We start from the raw sequence: 27,198 nt of genomic DNA, 5'->3' as shown, positions 1-27,198 counted from the left end.
CTTGTTAGTGAAATCAGGCTTGTAAGAAAACTCTCTGTTTAAGTGTTAACTAAGATAAGGAAACTATTCTGGCAGCAACTCTGCAAACCTCCTGCTGTCTACATGACAATGTAGCTGTGGGCTAGTGGGGGTTAGTAGAGTTAAGCAGCTGGAAAAGGAGAAAAAAAGTGCAACATTGGTGTTCTGTTTTGTTTCCACACGAGTTCTGATCTATTTAACCAAGATAATAAAATTAATACAACATTTTTTATCAAGGTTTAAAAAGGAATTTTCAGTTTTAAATCAATAGTTTACTCCAGAACTTCAAGTCTCAGTGTAGTCTTAAAGAGTAGTAGTTCAAAAAATGTGTGTTAACTGTCTGTCTAAACAGCTAAGAGCTTAGCTACATTTATGCTGCTCAAGTTATCTTAACTGATTGCTGATAACTAATAAAAATGATTCAAAGCACAAGCTTGCATGTTACAGGCAACATGGATTTCAGAAGAAATATTAAATACAGTAAAATCTATGATGTGAAATAATGGAGAACTTGAAAACAGCTACACCAAAAAAGTAAGAAAGTAAGAATTATGTATGAGTCAATTGTAAACTGTATGTTTCTGTTGGTGTGTTGTAATTGTATTGTGTTTGTTTGTTCAATGTCAGTGTATATTTTGATACCTCTGGATGGTGATATAAATTAGTAAATAAAAAATTTTTTAAAGAGTTCTATTCAAATGTCCAAATATTAAATAAGTGCTTATATTAATACATAAGTTTAAATGTTAATAAAGTCTCTACAATGACAAAAATTGTAAGTCTTGATTAACAAAATTACTATAAGTCTTTTCATAAAAAATAGTTCTTGCCTAGATTGAAATGAATATTTTTCCTTAAAGGATAAAATGAAGGATGTAAAACTTAAATGAATATTAAAGAAAGTTAAAAGTTTGCGGGAATGCTGACTGAAATTTACATTTTTTCAAAAAGTTGTGTTTTGTCCTGAAATAGGATGACTAATTTTCATAAACTCATGGGACTTAAATGCATGTGGCAAATTGTAGAAGATATTGTGGTAACTTTAAGTAAGAGAATGTGTTCTGTGAAAATAAAATTTGTCTTAAAGTAATATAATTATAGTCTATATGGTTATAAATAATTATAAGAAGTTTAAAGAAGCATTGTTTAAATTAAAGTGTTTAAATGGCTAATTCCAAAAAGTCATTATTAAGCAAACCTGAATTAATAATAATAATAATAATAATAATAAGGTAATTTTATAGCAGGAAAACTTGTCAGTGGCCAGCCTCCCCTGCCAACTTGCTTTTAGGAGACTGTTTCTGGTATTGCATACTACTAAGTATTTAAAGTGAAGAAAAGTTCATTATTTTAACAAGCTTGTTTAGTGTTGATGGTATTATATGTTGTAAGAAGTTTGCCTGGTAACTTATGTATGTAGGATGTATAGAATGTGTTTTTATTATTAAGAAAACAGAAAATAATTTTGTCCTAAAATAAAATAATTGGTTACTAATAAAAGGTAAAATGTGGGACTAAACCTGAATAAATACAGAAAGTGTAAAAGGTTTGTGAAAAAAGAATTTTTATGGTTAAAATTAAATAAAATTTGATGGGTCTGTCTATAAAGTTTTAAAAGGTTTAGTATCAAGTGGTATACTGATGCTAAGTTAAAATTTTGTTCTTTCTCAAAGTCCCTCAAATCATTAGTCTGTTTTAATAAAAGTTTATGAAAAGTTTTTATCCTGAATAATCAGTATACAAAGAAAGTTATTTTATCAAAGTAACTTCTTGTGCTTTAACCTCATTATTTCCTTGGTGTTCCAAGAAGGAAAGGTCTTATCTCTTTTAAAGGAACATAACATTCAAACCTGCTTTCTCAAAATCAAATCCTGAAAAGTAGCCTTTTATTCCAAACTAATTACAAGAGATTTGTTCTTTTACCTTGAAAGAAAAATTAAAGTAATAATTGAGTCCATTTAATATGCTATAAGTCAAATGGAAGGTGTTTAAAAGTGTTATAAAATTAACAGATGTTTTTCTTTAACCCTCTGTTAATTAAAATTGTATGAGTAAAAGGTTCATATGAATGCTTAAGAGTGTATAAATTTACCCATATTTCAGCATAATAGTAAACAGAAGTATAATGTGGTTAATTATGGTTTTAATTATTATAAAAGGGTATGTGTTACAGTGCGGCGGCTTGCTCAGTCGGTAGAGGTGGGGTCTGGCTGCGGACGAGGGGTCGGTCCAGCTCTGGACGAGGGGTCGGTCCCGCTTGGGATGAGGGGTCAGTCCCACTTGGGACGAGGGGTCGGTCCGGGAGCAGACGAGGGATCGGTCTCACAAGGGGTTGCGCGGTTCGGCTGACGGGGTCGCCCGGCGAAGCCGGCGACGAAGGGGTCGCCCGGAGAAGCCGGCGACGAAGGGGTCGCCCGGAGAAGCAGGCGACGAACTGGGGACAAGGGAGGCCAGGCCCTTGTCGGGGGCTCTCAGGACTGGAGGGCGCACGGCAGAAGAACTACCGCGGAGACAAGGTAAACACGCAAGTCCACCTTACTGAGGGAGAGGCAACAGTTTTATAGGGGCTGGGGAAGGCTGATTGGTCGAAGCCACGCCCTGTTCTGATTGGTTGCCGGCAAAAGGTCAGTGGGCGGTACTGGACGGGGGAGGGGTGGTGGTTAGGGATTGGCTGTCGCTGTTGCTGGGGGAAGGGGCAGGGTTTAGGGAATGGTGGCTGCTGTTGCTGGGGTGGAGGGCAGACTTGAGTTTCCCGCCCACGCCTGGCTGTTGCTGCTGTCGGGGGAAGGGAAAAGGGCGGGCTGGATTTTTCCGCCCACACCTGGCTGTTGCTGCTGTTGGGGGAGGGGAAAAGGGCAGGCTGGATTTTTCCGCCCACACCTGGCTGTTGCTGCTGTCGGGGGAGGGGAAAAGGGCAGACTGGAATTTTCTGCCCTGCGCCTGCGCAGGGAGAAGGAAGAAGAAGGGTGCCGCCCCACAGGCATCGGGTGGCGCCATCTGGGAGGAGGGGCGGCCGCGGAAGCATGGCTGCCGAGAAGGGGAGACCCGAGGGCACTCTGCGCCCATGCCGAGCTTCCTTCGGGGGTGGCGGTGAGTCCGACCAGCCACCCTATTATGGGGGCAGCGGAATTAGGCCTACCGCGGCCGCTCCCCTGCCAGGCCAGCAAACCACACTTCAGCCCGAGGGGTGACCGCATTTCCCCCTTCTTTTCAAATAAGGGCCAGGATGGCAGCAGCAACAAGTAGCTGAGGCCCAAGAGGCAGTAAGCAATGAGGGAAGCGGGGCTGAAGAGGGAGGTGAGTATGACGGGGATACAAATGTACAATTTGGGGGGCAGTATCTTGCTGTTGCAAGCAAGGGTGGCCAATGTCCAATTCTTGTTGATCTCGGTGGCTATAAGGTCCATCTGCTTGTTAAAAGTCCAGGATGACAGCGCGTTACAGGTAGTTGATCTCTTCTTGGCGGCGAAGAGCGGTAGAGGCAGACTGTGTGATGGTCTGGAGGATCGCAGCGGTGAGGACAAGTCGCGTCAGGGCACCAGCAACGGTGGTGGCGGCAGCGTCGGGAGTGGTGGAGACGTAGGCGAGGACAATAAGAAGGCCAAAGTCTTCACGGGCGCGAGAGAGGCCGATGTTAATGGGGCGGGCCGACATGGGGCGGCCCAATCTGCAACGCAGTAGGGGTTCAAGCGAAAAAAGGAGGGGGGCGGGGGACGAGAAAGGACGCTTTGGATGGCTGAGAAGAGGAGTGAGGTCGAGACAGGAGGAAGCTCCGCAAGCTGCGGGCCGGGGAAAGCGGGTTGCGGGCCGTTTAGCGGGGCTGGTGAGAGGGGTTAGCTTGGCCAGAGGTGGCGAGGGAGAGCATAAGGAGAAGGAGAGAGACTATGTTAATTGGCTCGGCAGCATGGCGAGGGTTGCGGCGTCTGCACTGACGGTAGAGTGCGAGCAGTGAACGGACTTCAGGGTTGGATGGTTGCCTCTCGGGGTGGAGGGTGAGCTGGCTCAGTTGGTGCTGGATCACTCGCATCTGGCGCCGTGCCCTGCGGGACATCTGCTGCTGAGGTGGCGGGTTTGACGTATCTCCCGGGGACCCAGATTGGCTGAGCGGCATCCTTGAGAGCGCGGCGATGGGAGCCGAGGTGCGTGGTGAGACGAGGGGTCGGAGCCGGTGGGGCTCCGACGGTGGTCGCGGGCCAAGAGAAGGCCCCGACGAGGGGAGGGCGGGACGACGAGCAGTGGAGCAAGGCAGAGGGGAGGAGGCAGAGGTGAAGGCAGGGTTGGAGGTGCTCAGGCACGCGCTCCTGAGAGTTTTATTGGCGCCTCTTAATCATAGCGGGTCGGTATAAGCCCCCGACATGGAAGGAGAAAGCCATCCAGCGATTCTCCCAGACCGCCATGGATCGTATGAGGTCGCCAAGGTTCAGGAGCAGCAATGCAGAGCGAAAAGATAGGGGTGAGAAGAGAGGAGAGCGTAGGGCTATGGTAGGGTTACTTCAGACGTGCAAGCGCGTGCTCCCGAGAAATCCAAGGCTCCTCTTAATCATAGCGGGTCGGTATAAGCCCCCGACATGGAAGGAGAAAGCCATCCAGCGATTCTCCCAGACCGCCGTGGATCATATGAGGTAGCCAAGGCTCAGGTAGCAGCAATGTTGCACGAGAGAAGTCCCAAGGTGAGAAGGGGGGGGGCCACCAGGTTATGGAGTGAGGCTGTGGTGGGGTTGCCTTGCCCCACGTTGTGCTGTGGTGGGGTTGCTTTGCCCCACGTTGGGCGCCAGCTGCGGCGGCTTGCTCAGTCGGTAGAGGTGGGGTCTGGCTGCGGACGAGGGGTCGGTCCAGCTCTGGACGAGGGGTCGGTCCCGCTTGGGATGAGGGGTCAGTCCCACTTGGGACGAGGGGTCGGTCCGGGAGCAGACGAGGGATCGGTCTCACAAGGGGTTGCGCGGTTCGGCTGACGGGGTCGCCCGGCGAAGCCGGCGACGAAGGGGTCGCCCGGAGAAGCCGGCGACGAAGGGGTCGCCCGGAGAAGCAGGCGACGAACTGGGGACAAGGGAGGCCAGGCCCTTGTCGGGGGCTCTCAGGACTGGAGGGCGCACGGCAGAAGAACTACCGCGGAGACAAGGTAAACACGCAAGTCCACCTTACTGAGGGAGAGGCAACAGTTTTATAGGGGCTGGGGAAGGCTGATTGGTCGAAGCCACGCCCTGTTCTGATTGGTTGCCGGCAAAAGGTCAGTGGGCGGTACTGGACGGGGGAGGGGTGGTGGTTAGGGATTGGCTGTCGCTGTTGCTGGGGGAAGGGGCAGGGTTTAGGGAATGGTGGCTGCTGTTGCTGGGGTGGAGGGCAGACTTGAGTTTCCCGCCCACGCCTGGCTGTTGCTGCTGTCGGGGGAAGGGAAAAGGGCGGGCTGGATTTTTCCGCCCACACCTGGCTGTTGCTGCTGTTGGGGGAGGGGAAAAGGGCAGGCTGGATTTTTCCGCCCACACCTGGCTGTTGCTGCTGTCGGGGGAGGGGAAAAGGGCAGACTGGAATTTTCTGCCCTGCGCCTGCGCAGGGAGAAGGAAGAAGAAGGGTGCCACCCCACAGGCATCGGGTGGCGCCATCTGGGAGGAGGGGCAGCCGCGGAAGCATGGCTGCCGAGAAGGGGAGACCCGAGGGCACTCTGCGCCCATGCCGAGCTTCCTTCGGGGGTGGCGGTGAGTCCGACCAGCCACCCTATTATGGGGGCAGCGGAATTAGGCCTACCGCGGCCGCTCCCCTGCCAGGCCAGCAAACCACACTTCAGCCCGAGGGGTGACCGCATTACAGAAACAACCTCTTATCATAGATTAAAGTAACAACGCTGTAGTATGCAGCAATCCCAAATACTGCCAGTTTGTTGCAAGAAGTTAATGTCCAGCTGTGTTATCACTTTTTAAAAAAAACTTGCTAAGACTTTCTTTAGTGTCTTCTTAGACAGGTCAAGCCAGCCTGCATTCCCCTATCTGTGGAAAACCCAACAATGGACTTTTGCAGTGCTTTTTGGGGCTATGTGCATAGCCCAACCTTCTCTCCTGGCATGGTGATAATAATCTGGCTGCGTAGAAAAAAATCTGTGACTGAAACCCTACTGATGACATTACATTAACCAGTAATCCTTTTTTCAGAATTAAAAGAAATATCAGAGACAACAGTACCATATCTTAAGTACCTGAACTAGGCAAACAATTGGGATGGGCTGCAAAGTTCCTGCTGCTCTATCAAATTCTTAAATGTTGTTTGGTTGGGTAAGGTAAAACTACTTTCTGCTGTAATTGATAAAGTACAATGTTTTCTCATGTTAATAGAATTTGTAATATTGTTAAAATACTAAAAGTCTTTTATCCCTCATTTAGCTGAAATATTAAAACCATTCTTTGTATTAATTGGGAAAAGTCCTTCATGGAAGTAGGAAAACCTCCAGCAAGCTGCCTTAAATAATAATAATAAAAGGAAGGTAAATTGTGACATTAACTTAGCCTATGAATTGGATGTGGCGAACACCAATATTGGCTTTGGGTAGAGTTTGTGGAAAAGGCAAAATTCTAAACAAGTACCCCTTGGGTTTTAATCACAATTCTGGAAGGAGGCCAAAAGTTCAATATAAAAAAGCAATTGTGTGCAGCATAGGAGGTCCTGCTAAAAGTGAAAGATTTAATCCAATAATGTCTGGTCACTCTGAAGACTGCCATCCCTATCCAGGGGTGGATTGCAAATACTAAAAGCAAGATAGAAATGATGGACTGTTGTAAATCACCCTCAGATCTATGAAAAAACATCTGTGATACCTGCTAGTAGTAACAGGTGACTGTCTTTCATGTCCCTGCCACTCCTCTAACACCCCTTTTAGGACTGTTGATGCAGATGCCTTTGTGAAGATCCAGGGCCCTACCACTGAAACCTGAGAAAAGGCAAAGTGGCTCCACTGAAAAGGCAAACATCGTGAGTACCAAACCTTGTGGTGCCTAGCCCAGCAGTTCCAGCTGCCTGTTACTCACCAACAGCTCATAGACATCCCCCATAACTTCCTTCATGCTTACTCCAATGACTGTTACATCAGATAGATCCCTTCTGCTCTTGAGAGGAATGAGCCCTCAGATCCACAGTTCAAACCCTCTGGGGAGTAATACAACAAAAAACTACCTGACCTGTAGTCATTACTTTACAAAAACAGAAAGGGGGAAAAGTGGAAATATGGCTGGAGGTTACAATAATTCACTGTGGTGGCAGACTTGGCCCAGTGGTTAGGGCATCCGTCTACCACATGGGAGGTCCATGGTTCAAACCCCGGGCCTCCTTGACCTGTGTGGAGCTGGCCCAGGTGCAGTGCTGATGCGTGCAAGGAGTGCCAAGCCATGCAGGGGTGTCCTCGCATAGGGGAGCCCCATGCTCATGGAGTGCGCCCCATAAGGAGAGCCGCCCAGTGTGAAAGTGCAGCCTGCCCAGGAATAGTGTCACACACACGGAGCGCTGACACAACAAGATGACACAACAAAAAGAAACACAGATTCCCGTGCCACTCACAACAACAGAAGCGGACAAAGAATACGCAGCAAATAGACACAGAGAACAGACAACAGGGGCAAGGGGTGGGAGGGGGGAGGGGAGAAAAATAAATAAATAAATCTTAAAAAAAAAAACTTCACTGAGACCTGTGGCAATTGCTGCCATGCATCACATTAACTTTACAAATCCTGGAACTGTGAACTTGCAGCTTGTGTCTGCCTATGGACTTTGGCCCTGTGTGCCCTCTCCTTACGCTATTGTGGCAGAAACTGTTAACATAACATTACAAAGGAAAATGGATACCAGCCCCTTGGGCTAATGCCACTCATAGTCACAACCTACAAAAGAATTTGCAGAAAATATTTCTTGGAATTGCCCCTACTTATGAATGGTTGGGAAATATAAATAAGACAAGACAGTATTTGACCCTTAATCATACATATCATCTTAAAGCCTGTGTTAGAGATCCATTTGTTTTCATAACTGGTAAGATAACTGTTAAGAATGACTCATTGTTTTATGAAAATGGTGCCTTGTATACAAGTCTATCAAAGTGTTTTGCAGGATGGAAAAACAATAGCAATGGCCAGAAGAAGGACAGGCATCTGGATACCTGTGAGTATGATGCAGATTTGGCAGTCATCCCCTGAAAGTCAGTTATTGCTACATATGGTACAAGAATTCTTGAAACGGACTAGATGCTTTATTGAACTGCTTATTATAAGCATTTTGGGACTGATTGGAATCATTACAGCTGCTGTTACTGCTATGGTAGCTTTACATGAAAGTACAAACACAACAATATATATATGATTGGTATAAAAATGCTAGTGATTTGTGGCATAGCCAAGAGCACATTGATGAGCAGTTAAATAATTGGGTTAATGATTTAGAATCTGCTGTTTCACATATTGGAGATCAATTGTATAGTTTAAACTTGTTAAGAGGATGGGAATGTGATTGGAATGAAAGCAACTTTTGTATTACTTTTCTTGCCTATAATTCATCCAATACAGAATGGGGAAAAAATTAAGAATCATTTGCTAGGCCATAAAAGTAAATATCTCTCTGGAAATAATTGAATTACAATGAAAAATGTTACAAATATCTCATAATCAAATTCATGTAGCAAATGATAAGGATTTTTCTCAGATATGATTTCACATATTAAAAAATTTAACCCAGTTAATTGGTGGAAATCACAGCAATTTCCTGTCAGCTTTAGGAATAGGGCTAATCCTATTTGTTCTGTTGCTCATGATTTTCACCTGTGCCAGACAGTTCTTTCAAAGAAAATTGCAAAGCATAACAGCCATGAGACATGTGAATAATCTGGTGCTAGCAAACGCACTTCAATAATTTCCCCAAGTTGAAGAGCTTGCCTGGTAGTCATTGATGGGTAAGATTCTTGAGAGGAGGGCAACCTAAGACAGGCATGGTCACCTCAACTAAAAAAGGGGGAAATGTTGGAAACTGAGGCATAGTGGTCTTGCAAAGAGAGACATGCTGTATCCATGGCTATGCTTTTAACTTAGGAATGCAGCAGTTAAGCCTTTCCGGTCAACAGGACAAAGCTATCTGGGGCAGGGAGAAATATGAGCACACACTCTTTGCAGTTTGAAAGGAATACTAAATCTTTGTACTCTAAGTTCTTTAATTTACAAGTATTGTTAATGTGTGGCTACACTGCTTGTGCTCATGATAGCTTGAGTATATATACTGCCACTTGTAGAAAATAAAGTTGTCTGAGGGGTCTCTACTCGCAGACCCCCTGATCCCAGCTCTCTCTTTCTTTTTCTCTTTGTTTCACTCTCTCTTTCTCTCTTTCTTTCATTCCTGATACCTTTCAGGCCCAAATCTCGAACAGAAGAGGAGCAAAGACTCCTGACCCTGCTCTTCTTCTCTATGCACTTGGTCACCGTATCAGGGAACATGCTCGCTGTCTTGGCCATCAGCTGTGACTCTCAGCTCCATTCCCCTATGTATTTCTTCATTGCAACTTGGCCTTTGTGGACATCTTTTATACTTCCACAACAATCCCACAAATGGTAGTGAACATGTTGACAGGTACCAAGACTATTTCATTTTCAGGCTGCCTCACACAGCTTTTCTTCTTCATTTCCTTTGTGAATATGGAGAGCTTGCTTCTCTGTGTGATGGCATCTGATCGGTATGTGGCAATCTGCCACCCTTTACCTTAATACCAGTATAATGAATACTCTCCTTTATGTCCAGTTGGTGGCCGGGCTCTGGGTCGTGACCTACCTCCATACCCTTCTACACACTCTCCTAATGGCACATCTCTCCTTCTGTGCTTCCAATGTGATCCATCATTTATTCTGTGATCTCAACCCATTCCTGCAGCCCTCCTGCTCTGATAAGTTCTTTGACATGATGGTTATATGGTAGGAGCTCCCTTGGCTCTCACACCTTTTATCTACATCCTCATATCTTATGTGTTTATCTTCCTCACCATTCTCAAGGTCACTTCTATTCAGGGGAAACACAGAGCCTTTTCCACCTGTGGCAGTAACCTGTCAGTGGTGATGTTGCACCATGGCACAGCCATTTCTGTCTACTTCACCCCTTTTTCATCTTATTATCCTGTGAGGGACACACTGTCATCTGTCATGTATAATGTAGTGGCTCCAAAGCTGAAACCTTTCATCTACAGTCTAAGGAATAAAGATATGAAGAGAGAGCTCATGAAAATTCTTTGTAAGTGCACATCTTTTGTCAGCAATAAGGTCCTCAATGAATGAATTAACAATACTAGTTTGGTCATAAAAGAAAATGAATCCCAGAGACAATAAGATAAATTGATCCTTTTGGTAAATGTCTCCTTTATGTTTGAAAATGTTACACATGTTTTATGGATTTACACATTAATTCATTTGAGTAAATGTATTTACGTTCTTTCAGGTAAATAAAGACCATCTTAAGTCGGAGCATACCAAAAGCCCAGCTTATAAAAAGAAAGAATCTCTAATTCCATACAACGGACCTTAGAGATGAAATGTGATTCTCTGTAAAGAAAATTTCCCAAACATTATAGATTAGATAAATTAAGGTAACTTAGTATTAACATGTTTAAATTTTGAATTAAATATAAATGGATTCAAGTAATGCCTCCACATATTAATGGAATAAGGAAGTTGTCTCATTTTTACTACTTAATCTCCTATTCTAAAAAATTTACCCAAGTTAAAAAATATTTATTATAACCACTTCTCACTTGAAACATAGTCTAGGATTCCATGCTATGACTCAAGTGCCTCTCAAACTTGCTATTTTATGGTTTGTAGCAGAGTAGCACACATCCCTCAGAATCTCTTTCCTAGATATATCCACAGGGCAGAGGGAAGCAGATCCTCAAGATTAAGCACATTCTAAAGAGATTCAATAATTGAAGAAGAGATGTCAGTACATTTTTCAGAGATGGAAGGGTGTGTTTCTTTCACATCAGTCAAATTATGTTTTCTGTCCAAATAAAACTCAGATTTTAAAGAGAGGTTCTCCAAATTATACATGAGGGCCATTACTTTACAAAAAGGACAATATTTCAGTCAATAAATACCTCCATTTTATACTACAATAATAATATAGATGGCCTTAACATGTTTTAGCAAGCCATTTCCATGTGTATGTTAATTCCACCATAAGCTACCTAAGGAAGCCCAGTATATCCTCCTGCACACACTTCATAGATAAAGACCTTCAGTTATCTTTCCCCTCTAAACTGCCAGTAGGAGAACTCATTGGAATAAGCAGAAAATTGTATTTTGATATGATCATTTCTCCTCCCTCTGATACCAGAGTATGAAAGTTTAGACACAGCCTGCCTTGTAATTTCTTTCCTTCTAGCCATTCAAAGAAGTGGACAAATGCAGAAGGGTAGATGTTATAGGTGATTTCACAGCATGTGTGGCTGGATGAAAGGAAAGGTTTGAGAGTAGATAATCCTGTTGAATTCAGGTTGCCAGGGCAGTAGTGGTAGAAAAAAAATTTTTTTGTCCTTGAGTATGACCTATTTTCTATGTTGCAATGGCTGCAAGATATTACATTTTCAGCAAGAAAATTGGTTTGTTAATAACCAAACCAAAACAAATGAAACATAAGACAACCAGCAAGATGGCTGCAGATTAAGGTGCTCCTAGATTCAGCTCCTGCAACAGGGCAGTTAGTAAATACCAGAGCTCTCTGGAGCTAGCGGAAGCACCTGTGTGGGGGCTCCAGGAGACCAGAAGAGCATCCTGCAATGTCCTTGGGGGAGTGGAAGGAGGAGACTGCCCATCTGCAGAGAGGACTCATAAGTAGAGGCTCCACACCAAGGAGGCCAGTGCCCATCCTCGCCTGGAGGCACAAGCCACCTTGGAAGCTGTTCCATGGCTGGAACTGAAAGCTCCACTTCCCAAAAAGAGAGAGGAAGAGAAGGGTGAGCACCAATTTCAGCTACTGATGAGTAAATTCTGTGGGCTACAGTATAATTCTAAGAAAAGATAAATTTTGAGCCTGTCCAGGTCAGAAAGAGGCTGGGAGCTGCCATTTTAACTCTGCACCTGGCATGAGGGGAAGTGGGGCAGACTGATAATCCCAGTGCTGGTGGGAACCAGCTTCTTCCCATCCGGATCATATTGCAGGTCTAGCCTAGGCCCCAGTGCCTCCTATGGCAGGGAGGAAGCTGTGGGGACCTGTGCCAGCCTCTCTGGGAAATTACCGGCCAAGCCACGGAATCAGGTGACTATCCTACTGTGGCAGCATGAGCCACCCCAGGAGCTGTTCTGTGACTGTAATTAGAAGCTCCATTTACCAAGGCGGGGGAGGAGGAGATGGTTGGCTGCCAATTTCAGCTACTGATTGGTAGACTCAGCTGGCTAAGGAATAACCCTGGGAACAGCTGGGGTGTGAACCAGCCCAAGTCAGAAAGAGGCGAGTGGCCGCCATTCTGACTTCGTCCCCAGCCTGAGGGGAAGCTGGGCTGACTGAAACTCTCAGTGTGGGCAGGAACCAGTTTCTCTCATGCAGATCAGCCTGCAGCCTGCCTAGGCTTCAGCCCCACCTCTGGCAGAAAGGAGGATGAGGAGCCCTGCACCAGCCTATACAGGTAACTGCAGGGAACATTGGCTGGCATAGACTGAAAATCAGAAGTCTACCAGGGCAACTGCAGTCATCTTAGGACCTGCACTGCATAGATTGCTGTCCACACCTGCAGCTCCATCCCCACACCCCAGACAGGAGAGAAAGGAATGTGAAGCTTCATCAGTCTCTCTGTGCAACTACCGTCTAGGCCTGCACATGGATTATTCCACATAGCTGTGCCTCTATCCCTATCCCTGGCAGAGGAGAAAGTTGGAAGAAGCTTCATTGGTCCTTACACAATGAGGGCAGCTTGAGCCTCTAGAGCATACAGCACCAACTATATTCTTGGCTCCTACTGCACATCAAGCAAGGGAGAAAGGATAGGAAGCCCTAAACTAAAGAGAAAAACTGCACCCAGAAAAAATACTCTACTAAGGCAGATGACAAGACACTAACAAAAAATTACAATCCACACCAAGAAACAGGAGGCTATGGCCCAGTTAAAGGAAGAAGAAAAGTCTCCAGATGACATAAAGGAGTTGAGACAACTAATTACAGATTTCCAAACAAATCTCCTTAATAAATTCAATGAGATGGCTAATGAGATTAAGGATATTAAGAAGACACTGGATGAGCACAAAGAAGAATTTGAAAGCATACATAGAAAAATCCCAGAATTTATGGGAATGAAAAGTGTTATGAATGAAATATTTTAAAAAAAGCATTGGAATCATAATAGCAGATATAAGGAGACAGAAGAAAGGATAGGTGAGCTTGAAGAAATGGCCTCTGAAAGTGAGCATACAAAAGAACAGATGAAGAAAAGAATGGAAAAACGTGAATAAGGTCTTAGGGAACTAAATGACAGCAAAAGACATGCAAACATACATGTCATGGGTGTCCTAGGAGAAGAGAAGGAAAAGGGACAGAGGGAATATTTGAAGAAATAGTGGTAGAAAATTTCCCAACCCTATTGAAGGACATAGATATCCCTGTCCAAGAAGCACAATGTACTCCCATCTGAAAAAAATCAAAATAGACCAACTCCAAAACACGGACTCATCAAAATGTCAAAGGCCAAACATAAAGAGAAAATTCTGAGAGCAGCAAGAGAAAAGCAATGCATAAGGGATATCCAATTAGATTAAGGGTTGATTTAGCACCAGAAACCATGGAGGCAAGAAGGCAGTGGTCTAATATGTTTAAAATACTACAAGAGAAAATTTTCCAGCCAAGAATATTATATCCAGCAAGAATATCTTTCAAAATTGAGGGTGAGATTAGAATATTCCCAGATAAACAGAAACTGAGGGAATTTCTAAACAAGAGGCCAGATTTTCAGGAAACACTAAAGGGTATGCTAGAGCCTGAAAAGAAAAGATAGGAGAGAGGGGCCTGGAGGAGGCTCTAAAAATGAAGATAATATCAATAAAAGTAACTAAAAGTGTCAAAAGAGTGATAAAAATAAAATATGACAGATAAAACTCAAATAGTGAAAAATAAACTTAACCAATGATGTAAAGCACTTGTATTCAGAAAACTGCAACTCACTGTTAAAACAAATCAAAAGCTCTAAATAACTGGAAGAACATTCCATGCTCATGGATTGGAAGACTGAATATCATCAAGATGTCAATTCTACTCAAATTGATATACAGATTTAATGCAATCCTGATAAAATTTCCACCAGTGTTAAAGAAAAAATTGAAAGCACAATCATTAAATTTATTTGAAAGCATAAGGAGTCCTGAATAGCCAGAAACATCATAAAAAGGAAAAGTGAACCCTCATCTCCAGACTTCATATCATAATACCTACCTATAGTGGTAAAAACAGCATGGTACTGGCCTAAAGACAGACACAATAGACCAGTGGAACCAAATTTATAGTTCAGAAACAGACCCTTACAGGTATGATTTGTGACTAGCCTGTTAAACTCACACAACTCTGGCAACAAAAGGTGCTGAAAGAATTGGACATCCATAGTGAAAGAAGGAAAGAGGACCCCTATCTCACACCTTATCCAAAAATTAACTCAAAATGGATTTAAAAAATAAATAAATAAAAGCAAGAACCATTAAACTTCTAGAAGAAATTGTAGGAAAATATCTTCAAGACCTCGTGGTAGGTGGTGGATTCTTAAGGGAGAGAAGAGAAGGACTGAGTGGACTACTGATGTTTAGTGTATGTAGAAGTTTTAATTAGATTTACTGTAAAGTGTGGAAATGTATAGAGTGGATGGTAACCTCACTGAGTAGCAGCTAGTTTATAAATGGGGATATGACTGAAAATGGTAGTCTAGTTATGTAAATGCCAATTGACAGAATGCTAGAGAATAATCTAGGAACTGGATAGCACAGTGGACCAGGAGGTAGATGAGAATTATGGTTGATGATACAGATGCAAGAGTGTCCTTTGTTTGCTAGAACAAATGTATATCACTGCTGCAGGGTGCTGGGAATATGGAGAAGCATGGGAAAAATGCAGCTGGAGTGACCTATGGACTGTGGTTAGTAGTAATAATATAATATTCTTGCATCTATGCAAAAGATGTACTGTGTTGATACTGAGGCAGCATGGAAAATATGAGCCAAATGTACACTATGTACATGGTAACAATCAGATTTTATTATTTTATCTGCAGCAAATGACACACACTTTTAATTGATGAAATTTATGTCAGCTAACTCACTGACCACTAAAATAATGGAAAATAAATTTCAATGGCCAAGTAAAATAAGGAACTTATACTCTGAAGTTAGGAAAAGTCATAATAAATGGCTCCAACCAATATGAAAATGATTATGTATTAAGGTCTATGGGAAAACCAGATTTGGAGTTTTATGACAATATTACCCAGAATGTTCCTTTTTTTAATTAAAAAATTTTGACAGAATTGTCTTTTTTTAAAGATACATAGATCACAAAAAAAGTTACATTAAAAAATATAAGAGGTTCCCACATACTGCACACCTCACCCCACTCCAACCACATCAACAGCCTCTTTCATCATTGTGGCACATTCATTGTATTTGGTGAATGCATTTTGGAACACTGCTGCACCACATGGATTATAGTTTACATTGTAGTTTACACTCTCCCCCAGGCCGTTCAGTGGGTTACATCAGGATATATAATGTCCAGCATCTGTCCCTGCAATATCATTTAGGACAACACTAAGTCCCAAAAATTCCACCACATCTCATCTCTTCTTCCCTCTCCCTGCCCTCAGCAACTACCATGGACATTTTCTCCAGATCAATGCTACACTTTTTTCCATTACTAATCACAATAATTCTATAAAATACCAGTAAGTTCACTGTAATCCATATTTTATTCCTTCATCCTGTGGACCCCGGCATAGTGATATCTCCTCCATCTCTATATTGAGAGGGACTTAGATCCCGCATGGTTGATGGATGCCATTCTCCTGTTTGGAGTTGTAGGAACCCTCAGTTCCTTGGTGTGGTGGTTAACCATCTTCACCTCCCTGTTAGCTGGCCTTTGTAAGTCTAACAAACTGGAGAGTAGGAGTAGCAAGTCTGCTGAGGCTCAGGGCTCAGCTGGCACATGTCCAGTCCAGAAATTCAAGTCTCCTGGGTATACACCAACCCCAACACCAACCACAGGTTCAGTAAAAGTGACAGGAGAGGTGTTTGTAAAAAGGTCACATCTGAGTCCAATTCCATCACACTCAGGAACACAAATTCCAAAGTAGGGCCCATTGATATGGCACTGACCTTCAGGACCAAATGCCACACCATAGAACCTGTGTGTCTCCATAGCCCTCAGGAGCACCAGTACCTGGAATTGTATCTAATTTGGGTGTCTCCAGGATCCTGCTGAGGTGTGTGTAAGTGTGACTCATCTCCAATGACCTCCTCACTCATTTTTGAAGGCTTCCGGCCATATAAACTTACATGTCTTTACCATCTCCCCCTTTTATTCAAGGTCTTTTTCTAGTTGCAATCACCAGTTAGTGATTGGTAGTAATCCCTTGGCAGCAGTGAGTCTCATCCCGGACAGTCATGTCCCATGCTGGGGGGAATTTGGCTTAGAGAATGGCCAGTTTTGAGCAACATGGAGGCTCTCAGGAGGTAACTCTTAGGCACCCTACAGCTCTAGGCCTAGTTCAAATTTCAGGCACACAGAATATTCCATTTTTAACTAAGTATTATGAAATTTACAAGAAACATGGAAGAATGGTCTCATCACAGGAAAAGGACAGAAATTATCTCTGAGAAGTGCCAATTTCTGAACTATCAAATAAAGATGTTAGACCAACCCTCTTAAATAGAATTAATAGTTTAAGAAAACCTTGGAAAAATAGCACAAGGAAATTGAAAAACAATATATCAACAAAATGAGAATTACAATAAAGAATAACAAAGAAAAAACAAGTAGAAATTCTGTAGTCAAAAAATAAATTACTGATATACATATTAATAAAGGGCTTCAGCAGCATATTTGAGCTGGCAAAAGAAAATGCTAGTTCATTTGAAGTTAAGATGATTGAAATCAGCCTCTCTGAGGAGCAGAATGTGAAAGAATGAAGAAATATGGATAGCACCTGACAAAATTGTTGGGTACCATTAAGTTTACCAACAGTTTTCCTAGGGGTCCCAGAAGAAGAGAATGAATGATAAAGGGTACAAAAAATATTTGAATAAAAAATAGCCAAAACCTTTCCAAATATGATGGAAGATATGAATATACACATCCAAGATGCTCCATGATTTCCAAGAATGATAAACATATCAATTTGTCAAAACCCAAAGACAAATACAGTATCCTAAAGGCAGCAGGAGAGAAATGATCAATGGAGACAAGGGAACTTAAAATAATTAGGTGAAATTCCAGGATCTCATCAGAAACCAAAGATCTTAGAAGGCAGCAGAAAGATGGTAGAGTGATATATTTAAAGCAGGATGGACTCTTCTCAAGTGCACGTGCATCATTCACCATTACAAACATTATGTTAGGATACAAAATAAGTCTCAATATTATTTTTCATTGTGTGTACATTATAATCTATCCTTTTTTAAAATATACTTTTTTATTTTTTTAAAGATACTTAGATTACATAAATGTTATTTAAATATAGGGGATTCCCATATTCCCTGCACCCTACCCATGCAACATTTTCCCATATGAACAATAGTCTTCATTAGTGTGGTACATTTGTTAAAATTGATAAACACGTTTTGGAGCATTTAGTTTACATTGTAGTTTACACTCTCTCCTGTACAATTTTGTAAGTTATGACAAGATATATAATAACCTATATCTGTCATTGGAGTGTCATTCAGGACATTTTTCAAGTCCCCAAAATGCCACCTTATTACACCTATTTTCCTTCTAACTCCCCTCAAAATCTCAGGGGGCCACTGCCTTCACATCAATGCTAAAAGGTCTTTCTTTGCTAGCATCACAATAAGTCTATAGTAGAATAACAGTAAGTCTACTTTAGCCCATTATTCATTCTCCAATCCTGAGGATTCTGGGATGATGCCCACTTCATCTCTAATTGAGAGGAGTGTTAGATCCCATGGGGCAGATGGATGGGACTATTTTGCTTGAAGTTGCAGACTCTCTCTGTTCCTTGGGATGATCATTGTCTATCACCATTTCCTTGTTAGTTGTCTTGGCTGAGTCCAACGAACTGGGGAGTAGGTGTTATTGATGACTGTACTTATGAACATTTGCTTTTGAAATTGAAACTTAGCCTAGTATTATAGGGTGTGTAAGAGTTACCTCCTGAGAGCCTCCTTGTTGCTTAAGTATGATCTCTCTCTAGCCAACTCAGCATATAAATGCATTACCTTTCCCCCAGTGTGAGGCATGAATCCCAGGGTTGAACCTCCCAGGAAGTGAGTGATTACTACCAAGCACCAACTTGCAATGCAACTGGAAGAAGACCTTGACCAAAAGGGGGGAAGGGTAAAGACAAATGAGTTTATATAACTAAGAAACTTGAAAGTGAATCAGATCATTCCAGGGTCTATGCTTTTGCAGATCTCAGCAGGATCTCATTGAAGGCCAAAGTAAATATTGCTTCAAATTGTGGGGCTTCTGAGGGCTCTGAAAACATCCAGACACTATAGTCTGGGCAGATAGCTCAGCAGTTTGGTGTCCTGCCAATGGGCCCTACTTGGGAATTTATGCTCCCCAGTGTGACAGAGTTGGACTCAGTTGTGGTTTCCCTACACATGGCTCTTCTGCCCTTTCTATTTGAGCTTACAGTTAGTACTAAAGTTGATAGATGTATGTCCAAGATATTTAAATCTTTGGACTTTCCATACATCAATTGGGCCCTGAATCTCAATAAATCTTTAAAGTTTGAAATCACACGAAATATTTTCACTGACCCCAGTGAAATGAAGCTGGAAATCAATAACAAAAAGAACACTGGAAAATTCACAAACATGATAAAATTAATCACAGTCAATGTGTTAAAGAAGAACCAAAAGGCAAATTAGAAAATGTTTATAGTGAAATGACAAACAAAACATGTGAAAATGTATGTGATTTAGTGAAAGCATTGCTTAGTAATTTACAATGGAGAATTTCTACAGTTAAAAGAGAAAGATCTCAAATCATAATCTAATGTCACACCTTGAAGAACTAGAAGAAGTACAGCAAACTAAATCATAAAATTTCAGATGGAAGGAAATAGTCAAGTTTAGAGGGTGATAAATGGAACAGATAGAAAAACAATTGAGAAAATCAACAAAACCAAAAGCTAGTGCTTTGATAAGATCAAAAAAGCTGGCAAAACTTTGAGCAGACTGAATGTTTATTAACAATGAAGAAAAGCAAGATGAAAATAATTAAAACCATGAACAAGGTAAACAACTTACTACTGACCTCACAAAAATAAAATGAATAATTACAGGAGAATATACCAGCAAATTACATTATATAGATAAAATTTTTAAAATTCTAGAAACATGTAACTTATCTAAACTGATTCAAGAAAAAAGAATATCTCATTAGACCAATAAAAACTCAAGAGTTTGAATTAGTAATTAAATCCTCCCCAACCCCACAATACAAATGAAAGAAAGAAAAGGAAAAAAGTACAGGACAAGATGGCTCCATGGTGACTTCTACCAAACATTTAAAATAATTAAAAGAAATCCTTATCAAGTGACCTAAGAAGCTGAAGAAGAAAGAACACTTCCTAACTCATTCCAGGAGGCCATGAGGCCATAATTTCAATTTTATTAACATCGTATAGAAAGACCACAAGTAAAGAAAATCACAGACTTCATTATCCTTAGGAAGGTAGTTGAAAAATCCTCAACTAACTTCTAGCATACCAAGTATTAATACAATAGCACATTAAAAGGAATATTCACCAAGACCAAATGGTATTTATTCCAGCTATGAAAGGGTGGTTAACCATAACAAATAAATTAACATAGTACACTATGTAATAACATCATGGAAAAGAAGCATAAGATCACAGAAAAGACATTTAGCAAATTTCCATACTTTTTCATGACAAAAACACTCAGTAAACTAGGAATTGAAAAATCATCCTCAATGTGATAAAGGGAATTTATGAAAAATCCACAGCTGACATCATATTTAATGGCAAAAGACTGAAATATTTCTTCTTAAGATCAGCTACAAAACAAGCATGGCCATTTTCACTCATCCTGTCCAACGTTGTATTGAATACTCTAGCTAGAGTATTTAGACACACATACACAAAGAAGTAAATAACATTAAATTTAGAAAAGAATAATTAAAATAAATATCTCTATTCACAGATGACATTACATAATTTATTAAAAACACTAAAGAACTGTCATAAAGCTACTGGAACTAGTAAATAAATTTGGTAAAGTTGCTGGGTACAAGAACAAACCCCCAAAATTAGGTTTTTAAAAATGTACATTAGCAATAACCATTCTGAGATGGAAATTTTTTAAAAATTCATTTCACAACAGTATCCAAAAAGGTAAAATAATTACAAGTAATTTACTCAAAGAGGAAAAAAATGGTAAAATGAAAACTACAAAACAATAATGAATGAAATTAAAGGCATAAAAATACTGAAAGATGCCCCATGCTCATTGACTGGAAGACTTAATATTGTGAAGATATCAGTACTTCCCAAAGTAATCTATAGATTCAGTATAATCACTATGAATACTCCAGGGGCCTTTTGCTAAAATGAGAGGCCTACCTACAAATTGAAATGTAATCGTAAGGGGCCTTGAATAGCAAAAAATATATATATTGGAAAAAAAGAATAAATTTCAAAGATGCACACAGCTCAGTTACAAAACATTACAAAGCTATAGTAGACAAAACAATGTTTTACTGAGATAAGGATAGGCATGTAGGTAAATTGATTATAATTGAGAGTCCAGAAATATACCCATGTACCTATGTCTTATTTATTTTTTACATGGGAGTCTACTTCATCCAAAGAATCAAGAATAGTCTCTTTAGGCCGTGGACTTGGCCCAGTGGTTAGGGCGTCCGTCTATCATATGGGAGGTCCACGTTTCAAACCCCGGGCCTCCTTGACCCGTGTGGAGCTGGCCCATGCACAGTGCTGATGCGTGCAAGGAGTGCCGTGCCACGCGAGGGTGTCCCTGCGTAGGGGAGCCCCATGAGCAAGGAGTACACCCCATAAAGAGAGCCGCCCAGAGCGAAAGAAAGTGCAGCCTGCCCAGGAATGGTGCCACACACACGGAGAGCAGACACTACAAGATGATGCAACAAAAAGAAACAGATTCCTGTGCCACTGACAACAACAGAATCGGACAAAGAAGATGCAGCTAATAGACACAGAGAACAGACAGCCGGGGTGGGGGGCGGGGAAGGGAAGAGAAATAAATAAATAAAATAAATCTTAAAAAAAAAAGAATAGTCTCTTCAAAAATGACTTTCGGTTGCTAAACAGTGAATTCTAAGTTACATCATGGACTATAGCTAATAGTGCAATTGTAAAATTGTGCTTTCATCATTTCTAAGAAATGAACCAAACCAAAGCAAGGTATTAATGATAAGGTGTTATATAAGAATCCTGTATTTTACGCATGATTGTTCTGTGAACCCACAAATTTCTCTAATAAAAAATTTGGGGCATATGTTATAGTTGCACATGCAATTAATGAAACTGAACCATTACCTTATATCACATACAAAAATTAACCCAAAATGTGTCAAAGACAATTTATTAGAGATAAAATCATAACATTAATCGAAGGAAAAAAAAATCCAGGAGCAAATTTACACAACCATGGCTGTGGCGATGGTTTATTGGATATGAAACCAAAAGCACAAGCAATTTAAAAAAGATTAATTGGATTATGTTATAATTTAAAGAAACAACAACTATGCACCAAGAGATATTATCAAGAAGGTGAAACAATAACCCCATAGTGAGAGAAAATAATTGATAAGGACTTTATATCAAGTATATTTATATATACAAAACTCACACAATTAAGTAAATAGACACATTTAATAAAAAGGCAAAGAATTTGAACATACATATTTTAAAGGAGATATACAAATAGTAAACTTAAAAAAGTAGCTATATAACTGGAAAAAGAGCTTAACCAAAAGGGGGAAAGGGTAAAGACAAATGAGTTTATATGGCTAAGAGACTTCAAAGTGAGTTGGGAGATCATTCCAGAGGTTAAGCTTATGCATGTCTCAGCAGGATGTTATTGAATGCCAAAGTAAATATTGCCTTAAATAGTGGGGCTGGGGGGCTCTGGAGACATCCAGACACTATAGGCAGGGCAGATAGCTCAGGAGTTTGGTGCCTTGGCAGTGGCCCCTACTTTGAAATTTATGCTCCCCAGTGTGACAGAGTTGGACTCAGTTGTGGTTTCCCTACACATGGCTCTTCTGCCCCTTCTATTTGAATCTATAGTAGTGCTAGAGTTGACAAGTATATGTTCAAGAGACTTAAAACTTTGGGCTTTTGATGTTTCAGTCATGCCCTGATTCTCAACAGAGTGGCAATGCCTACTCTCCAGTTCACTGGACTCAGCCAGGACAACTAACATCCTGAGGTACTGGGGAGAAGGTCTTCAATATACCTTTTGGGAGGAAATAATTCAATTATTCTAGAGAAGAGGTTGTATAATTGAAACCCTTCTGTACTGTTTATGAAAATATAAAATAGTGCTGCTGCCGTGGAAAGCCTTTTGGTGTTCCTCAAAAAGTTAAGCATAGAATTACATATAACACTGCCATCAAACTTCCACGTGTACACCAAAAGACATTTGAAACATGGAATCACTCAGATACGCATATGTCAAAGTTTATATTAGCGTCATTCCCAATAGCCGAAATGTGACAACTGGTGTTCATCCCAGATGAATTATTGAAAAACAAACTATAGTATGCAAATACAGTGCAATATTATTCAGCTGTGATAAAGAATGAAGTGAGTTCTGATAATACTACTATTTGTGTGAGCCTTGAAAACATTATGCTCACGCACATTAGCAAGGCACACAAGGACAAATGTTTCATAGCTTCACTTATATGAATTATCCAGAATAAGGAAATTTACAGAGATAGAAAGTAGATTAGAAGCTAGCAAGGCACACAAGGACAAATATTTCATAGTTTCACTTAAATGAATTATCTAGAATAAAGAAAATTTACAGAGATAAAAAGTAGATTAGAAGTTTCCAAGGGCTAGGGAGGGGAAGAAGGGATGTAATTACTTAATGATTACAGCAACTCTGTTTAGGGTAAGTAGAATTTTTCGTGATGTATGGAGATGATGTAACACTATATTGTGCATGTAATAAATGCGATATGTAAAAGGGAAATGTCAAATTTTATTTAATAAAATAGCTGACTCATTATTTGGAGCAAAATCTTACTTCACCATTGTTTTCTTTAATTTACTTTGGCTTCACGTGAAATTATTGAACAGTATATTTGCACATGATCTAAATCACACTTACGTCATTTTCCCTTCCATCCCCTTTATGATGGATAACATTCTTTGTCCATTTATACCCAATTACCTCGAGAACTTAGAATTTGTCATTATGCAGTAGACTTTCTTGAATTCTCATATGACATATAATTTATCAAAACCCATTCTACCTCCCTTTTACTTACCTTTGAAAATTAAATCCTGTTTTATCACTACCAAGAAAATGTCTTGAAATGTCACATATCTGTGTTTTACAAATTTCCCTTCCCAAACAATATTGGTTTGTTTTTGTTTCTCTTATTTGGTAAATAAAGATAAAGATTCCAAACTCTTCTTACTAAAATGAGTTAGTTTTTCTTCTAAAATTAACAGATAAGGTTATAGGAAGGACACTATACATAGAAATAGAGACATACTTCAGATCGCAGGAAGTGTAGCAGTATGGTCTTGCCCTAGCAACACTGAGCAACATACTCATGACCCAATACATACGCTCATAATTTTGTCCCTCTAATTCTTACTCAGAAAACAGGCATAGAGAATATAAATTATTATCACATGAGAAACTGGAAACTACCAGGTGTTAGGTGTGTTATTGTTGAAACAAGAATGTATATTATCAAGAAAAAATGTATGTGTATAACTATATTAGCAATTTATTAACCCAAGTAACATCCACATGGGTGAAGCAGGTCTGGTTCTTGTTATAGTCCTTTACATAATAAACTCCATATCACACTGTTTCTCTTTCCTTCCTTCCTCCCTCTCTCTCTCCCTTCCTTCCTCCCTCTCTCCCTTCCTCCCTCTCTCCCTCCCTTTCTCTCTTCTTCCCTCCCTCTTTCCCTTCCTTCCTTCCTTCCTCCTTCCCTCCCTCCCTTCCTTCTTTCTTCCCTTCCTCTGTTCCTCCCTTCCTCCTTTTCTCCCTTCCTCCCTTCCTTCCTTCCTTCTTTCTTTCTTTCAGGTACCAGGGCCAGTGATTTAACCTGGAACCTCATATGTTTCCTTAAATCAAAGGAAATATGAACTTCAATACTACAACAATTTGTATGTTAGTAAGGTGGAAATGGATTTGCAGTTAGTATTTGGGTTCTACATTTAAACTAGTATTCACTTCTCCCTAGGTATCACTAAAATGTTTGTTATCTGAGCCAGTTCTTGTGGTTTCCTAATCATAGTGACCTTTGCCAGGGTTCACAAGGACTCCTTGCCGAGACATATGAGGAAACACCCTCCATCCATTGCCAGGTTGCTCCAAAGAGCAGCCTGTTTTCTTATTACTGGAGCTCAATGGGTTCCATCCTTTCCCCATGACTTGACTTTTCTCTCTTTGGAGACTATACATTTTCACACAATGGATTCATCCATACTACCAGCATCCAGATAAAGGAATAAATCTTAAGAGCACCCCAAAACTCCTTTCATGTCTCCTTTCAATTGTAAACCCCAAGATGAATGTCCTGTCTTCTGGCATCTTTGAGCCCTTAAACTTACATAAAGGATATACAAGGTAAACTTTTTTATGCCCCACATCTTTTGCTCAATATTATGTTCATAAGATTTGCCCATATTTTTCCATACTGTGGTAGATTATTCATTCATCCTGATATTTATGGCACTTGCTTATTTGGTTTTGTCACAATTTTATCACTCTATAGCTAATAGGGGCTTAGAGAGTGCCTAGTGTCTGGTGCATAAATACATGCAATATTTCTCCCTTTTCTGCCCTATCCTAAATTCACTGCAGCATAAATGTTATACAACGATATTGAGACATTAGATTTTAAGTAATTTATTAGTTCTCTATTGCTGTTGTAACAAAATTACTACAAATTACAATGCACGTTTATAACAGTTCTGTACATTAGAAGTGTGATGTGGGTTTCACATTTCTGAAGGCTCCAGTGGAGAATGTTCTGCTGCTTTTTCCAGCTTCTAGAGGTCCCCTGCATTCATTGGATAATGGTCCACTTTCTCCTTCATATTGAGCAATGCCCTGTTACGTCCTCCAGATGCTACCATGCCTCTGACTAGTTGGAAAAGGTCCCCTGCTTTGAAAGACTTAGGTTATTAGACTGTGCTCATCTTAATAATCTGATATAATACTTTTATACCAAGGTCCTTATTCTTGGATACTCAAAGTTACTTTTCTCCTGTAAGATAACATATTCACAGATTCTGCAGATAAGGACATAAGACAACTTTGGGCAAGATTGAGATGAGACATTCTTTTTATGATTGGTAGAATTCATTTGTGAAGACATCTGGTTTTTCATTTGGGGGATGATTGTGATAACTGTTTCAATTTCTTCACTTGAGATTGGTTTGTTAAAGTCTTCTATTCTTCTAGGGTCAGGGTTTTTCATGTGTTTCCAGGAATGTGTCTATTTCATCAATCTTTTTTTTGTGTAATTTTACAACACTGAGTTAACTAAAAGTTGCTCCAAAATACTACAGTTGGCTGAACATACATGTAAAAGCTGAAGACAAGGCAGAACTAAGGGAAGATTCTGCACATTCTGTTTGAACAAATTCAGGGTTATGTTTAAAACTCCATTCATTCTAGGTTTGACTCCAACTTTTGTCTTTTGGTCCAATCTTTGCAAGAATAGAATGAATCTGCTCCATTAACTCCTCATTTGGGGGACATTATTTGCTTGCATTCATAAGTAACTGTAACAATATTTGTGAACCACCTTTGGCAACTAAGGAACTTGATCTTGGACCACCACCAGCTGACACCAGCTCAGCAAGAATGCTTAAGATAGTAAGTGCACTTTGAAGGTCGTTCTCGTTCCCTAATGGGGACAGCAGAACGTCCCTCCGTGTAGAACCTTTGGCTGTCATTTCCCTCGTTTTTTCTTGACTTTGAGTCAGATGAAGGATTTTTGATGTGCCATGTCTGACAGTATCTGATTCTGTAGACTCAGTACCGACCTTCTCCAGCCGAGCGAAGAGTCCCACAATCCAAGAATTACTGGTAAGACTTTTTTCTGATATCACTTTTAGGTTGCTCCTCTTTAGTTACTCCATCTCATGATCGCAGATCATCAGTCAGGACTGGACGCTGGCAGGACGGGCGGAGCCGCGGCTCTGGGCTCGGCGCCCGGGAGCCAGCAGCGCCTCTGTGCCCGCGGCGGTTCCTCGCTGCCCGCGAGGCGAGGCGGCCCGGCGGCCCTGGCGGTGGACCTTGCTGGCCTCCCGGACGACGTGCACGCCCCGCCCGCCGCAGGCCCTGCCAGCCTGTCCTCAGTCTGGTCTAGCTTGCTGGTGTGCAATTGTTGATGGCATCCTCTTTTTTTTTTTATTTTTATTATTCATTTTTTAAAAATATTACATTCAAAAAATATGAGGTCCCATTCAACCCCACCGCCCCCACCACCACCACTCCCCCCACAGCAACACTCTCTCCCATCATCATGACACATCCATTGCACCTGGTAAGTACATCTCTGGGCATCGCTGCACCTCATGGTCAATGGTCCACTTCATAGCCCACACTCTCCCACGTTCCATCCAGTGGGCCCTGGGGGGATCTACAATGTCCCGTAATTGTCCAGATGGCATCTTCTTATGAGCTCTTTTATCCCTGTGAGGTCAGTGGTAATTTCCCCTTCTCATTTCTGATTTTATCTTCTCTTTTCTCTTTGTTA

General features: G+C 41.1%; 1 pseudogene; it reads left to right on the top strand.

Moving 5' to 3' along the window:
- The first annotated feature begins 520 nt into the window (after positions 1–520).
- Positions 521–26,830, top strand: LOC105745024 (olfactory receptor 1C1-like; annotated as a pseudogene).
- The last annotated feature ends 368 nt before the right edge of the window (positions 26,831–27,198 follow it).

This window comes from Dasypus novemcinctus (genome assembly GCF_030445035.2).
Source record: "Dasypus novemcinctus isolate mDasNov1 chromosome 8 unlocalized genomic scaffold, mDasNov1.1.hap2 SUPER_8_unloc_2, whole genome shotgun sequence".
Lineage (NCBI taxonomy): Eukaryota > Metazoa > Chordata > Mammalia > Cingulata > Dasypodidae > Dasypus > Dasypus novemcinctus.
Note: the sequence above shows the minus strand (reverse complement) of the source record. Positions and strands in the feature narration are given on the sequence as shown.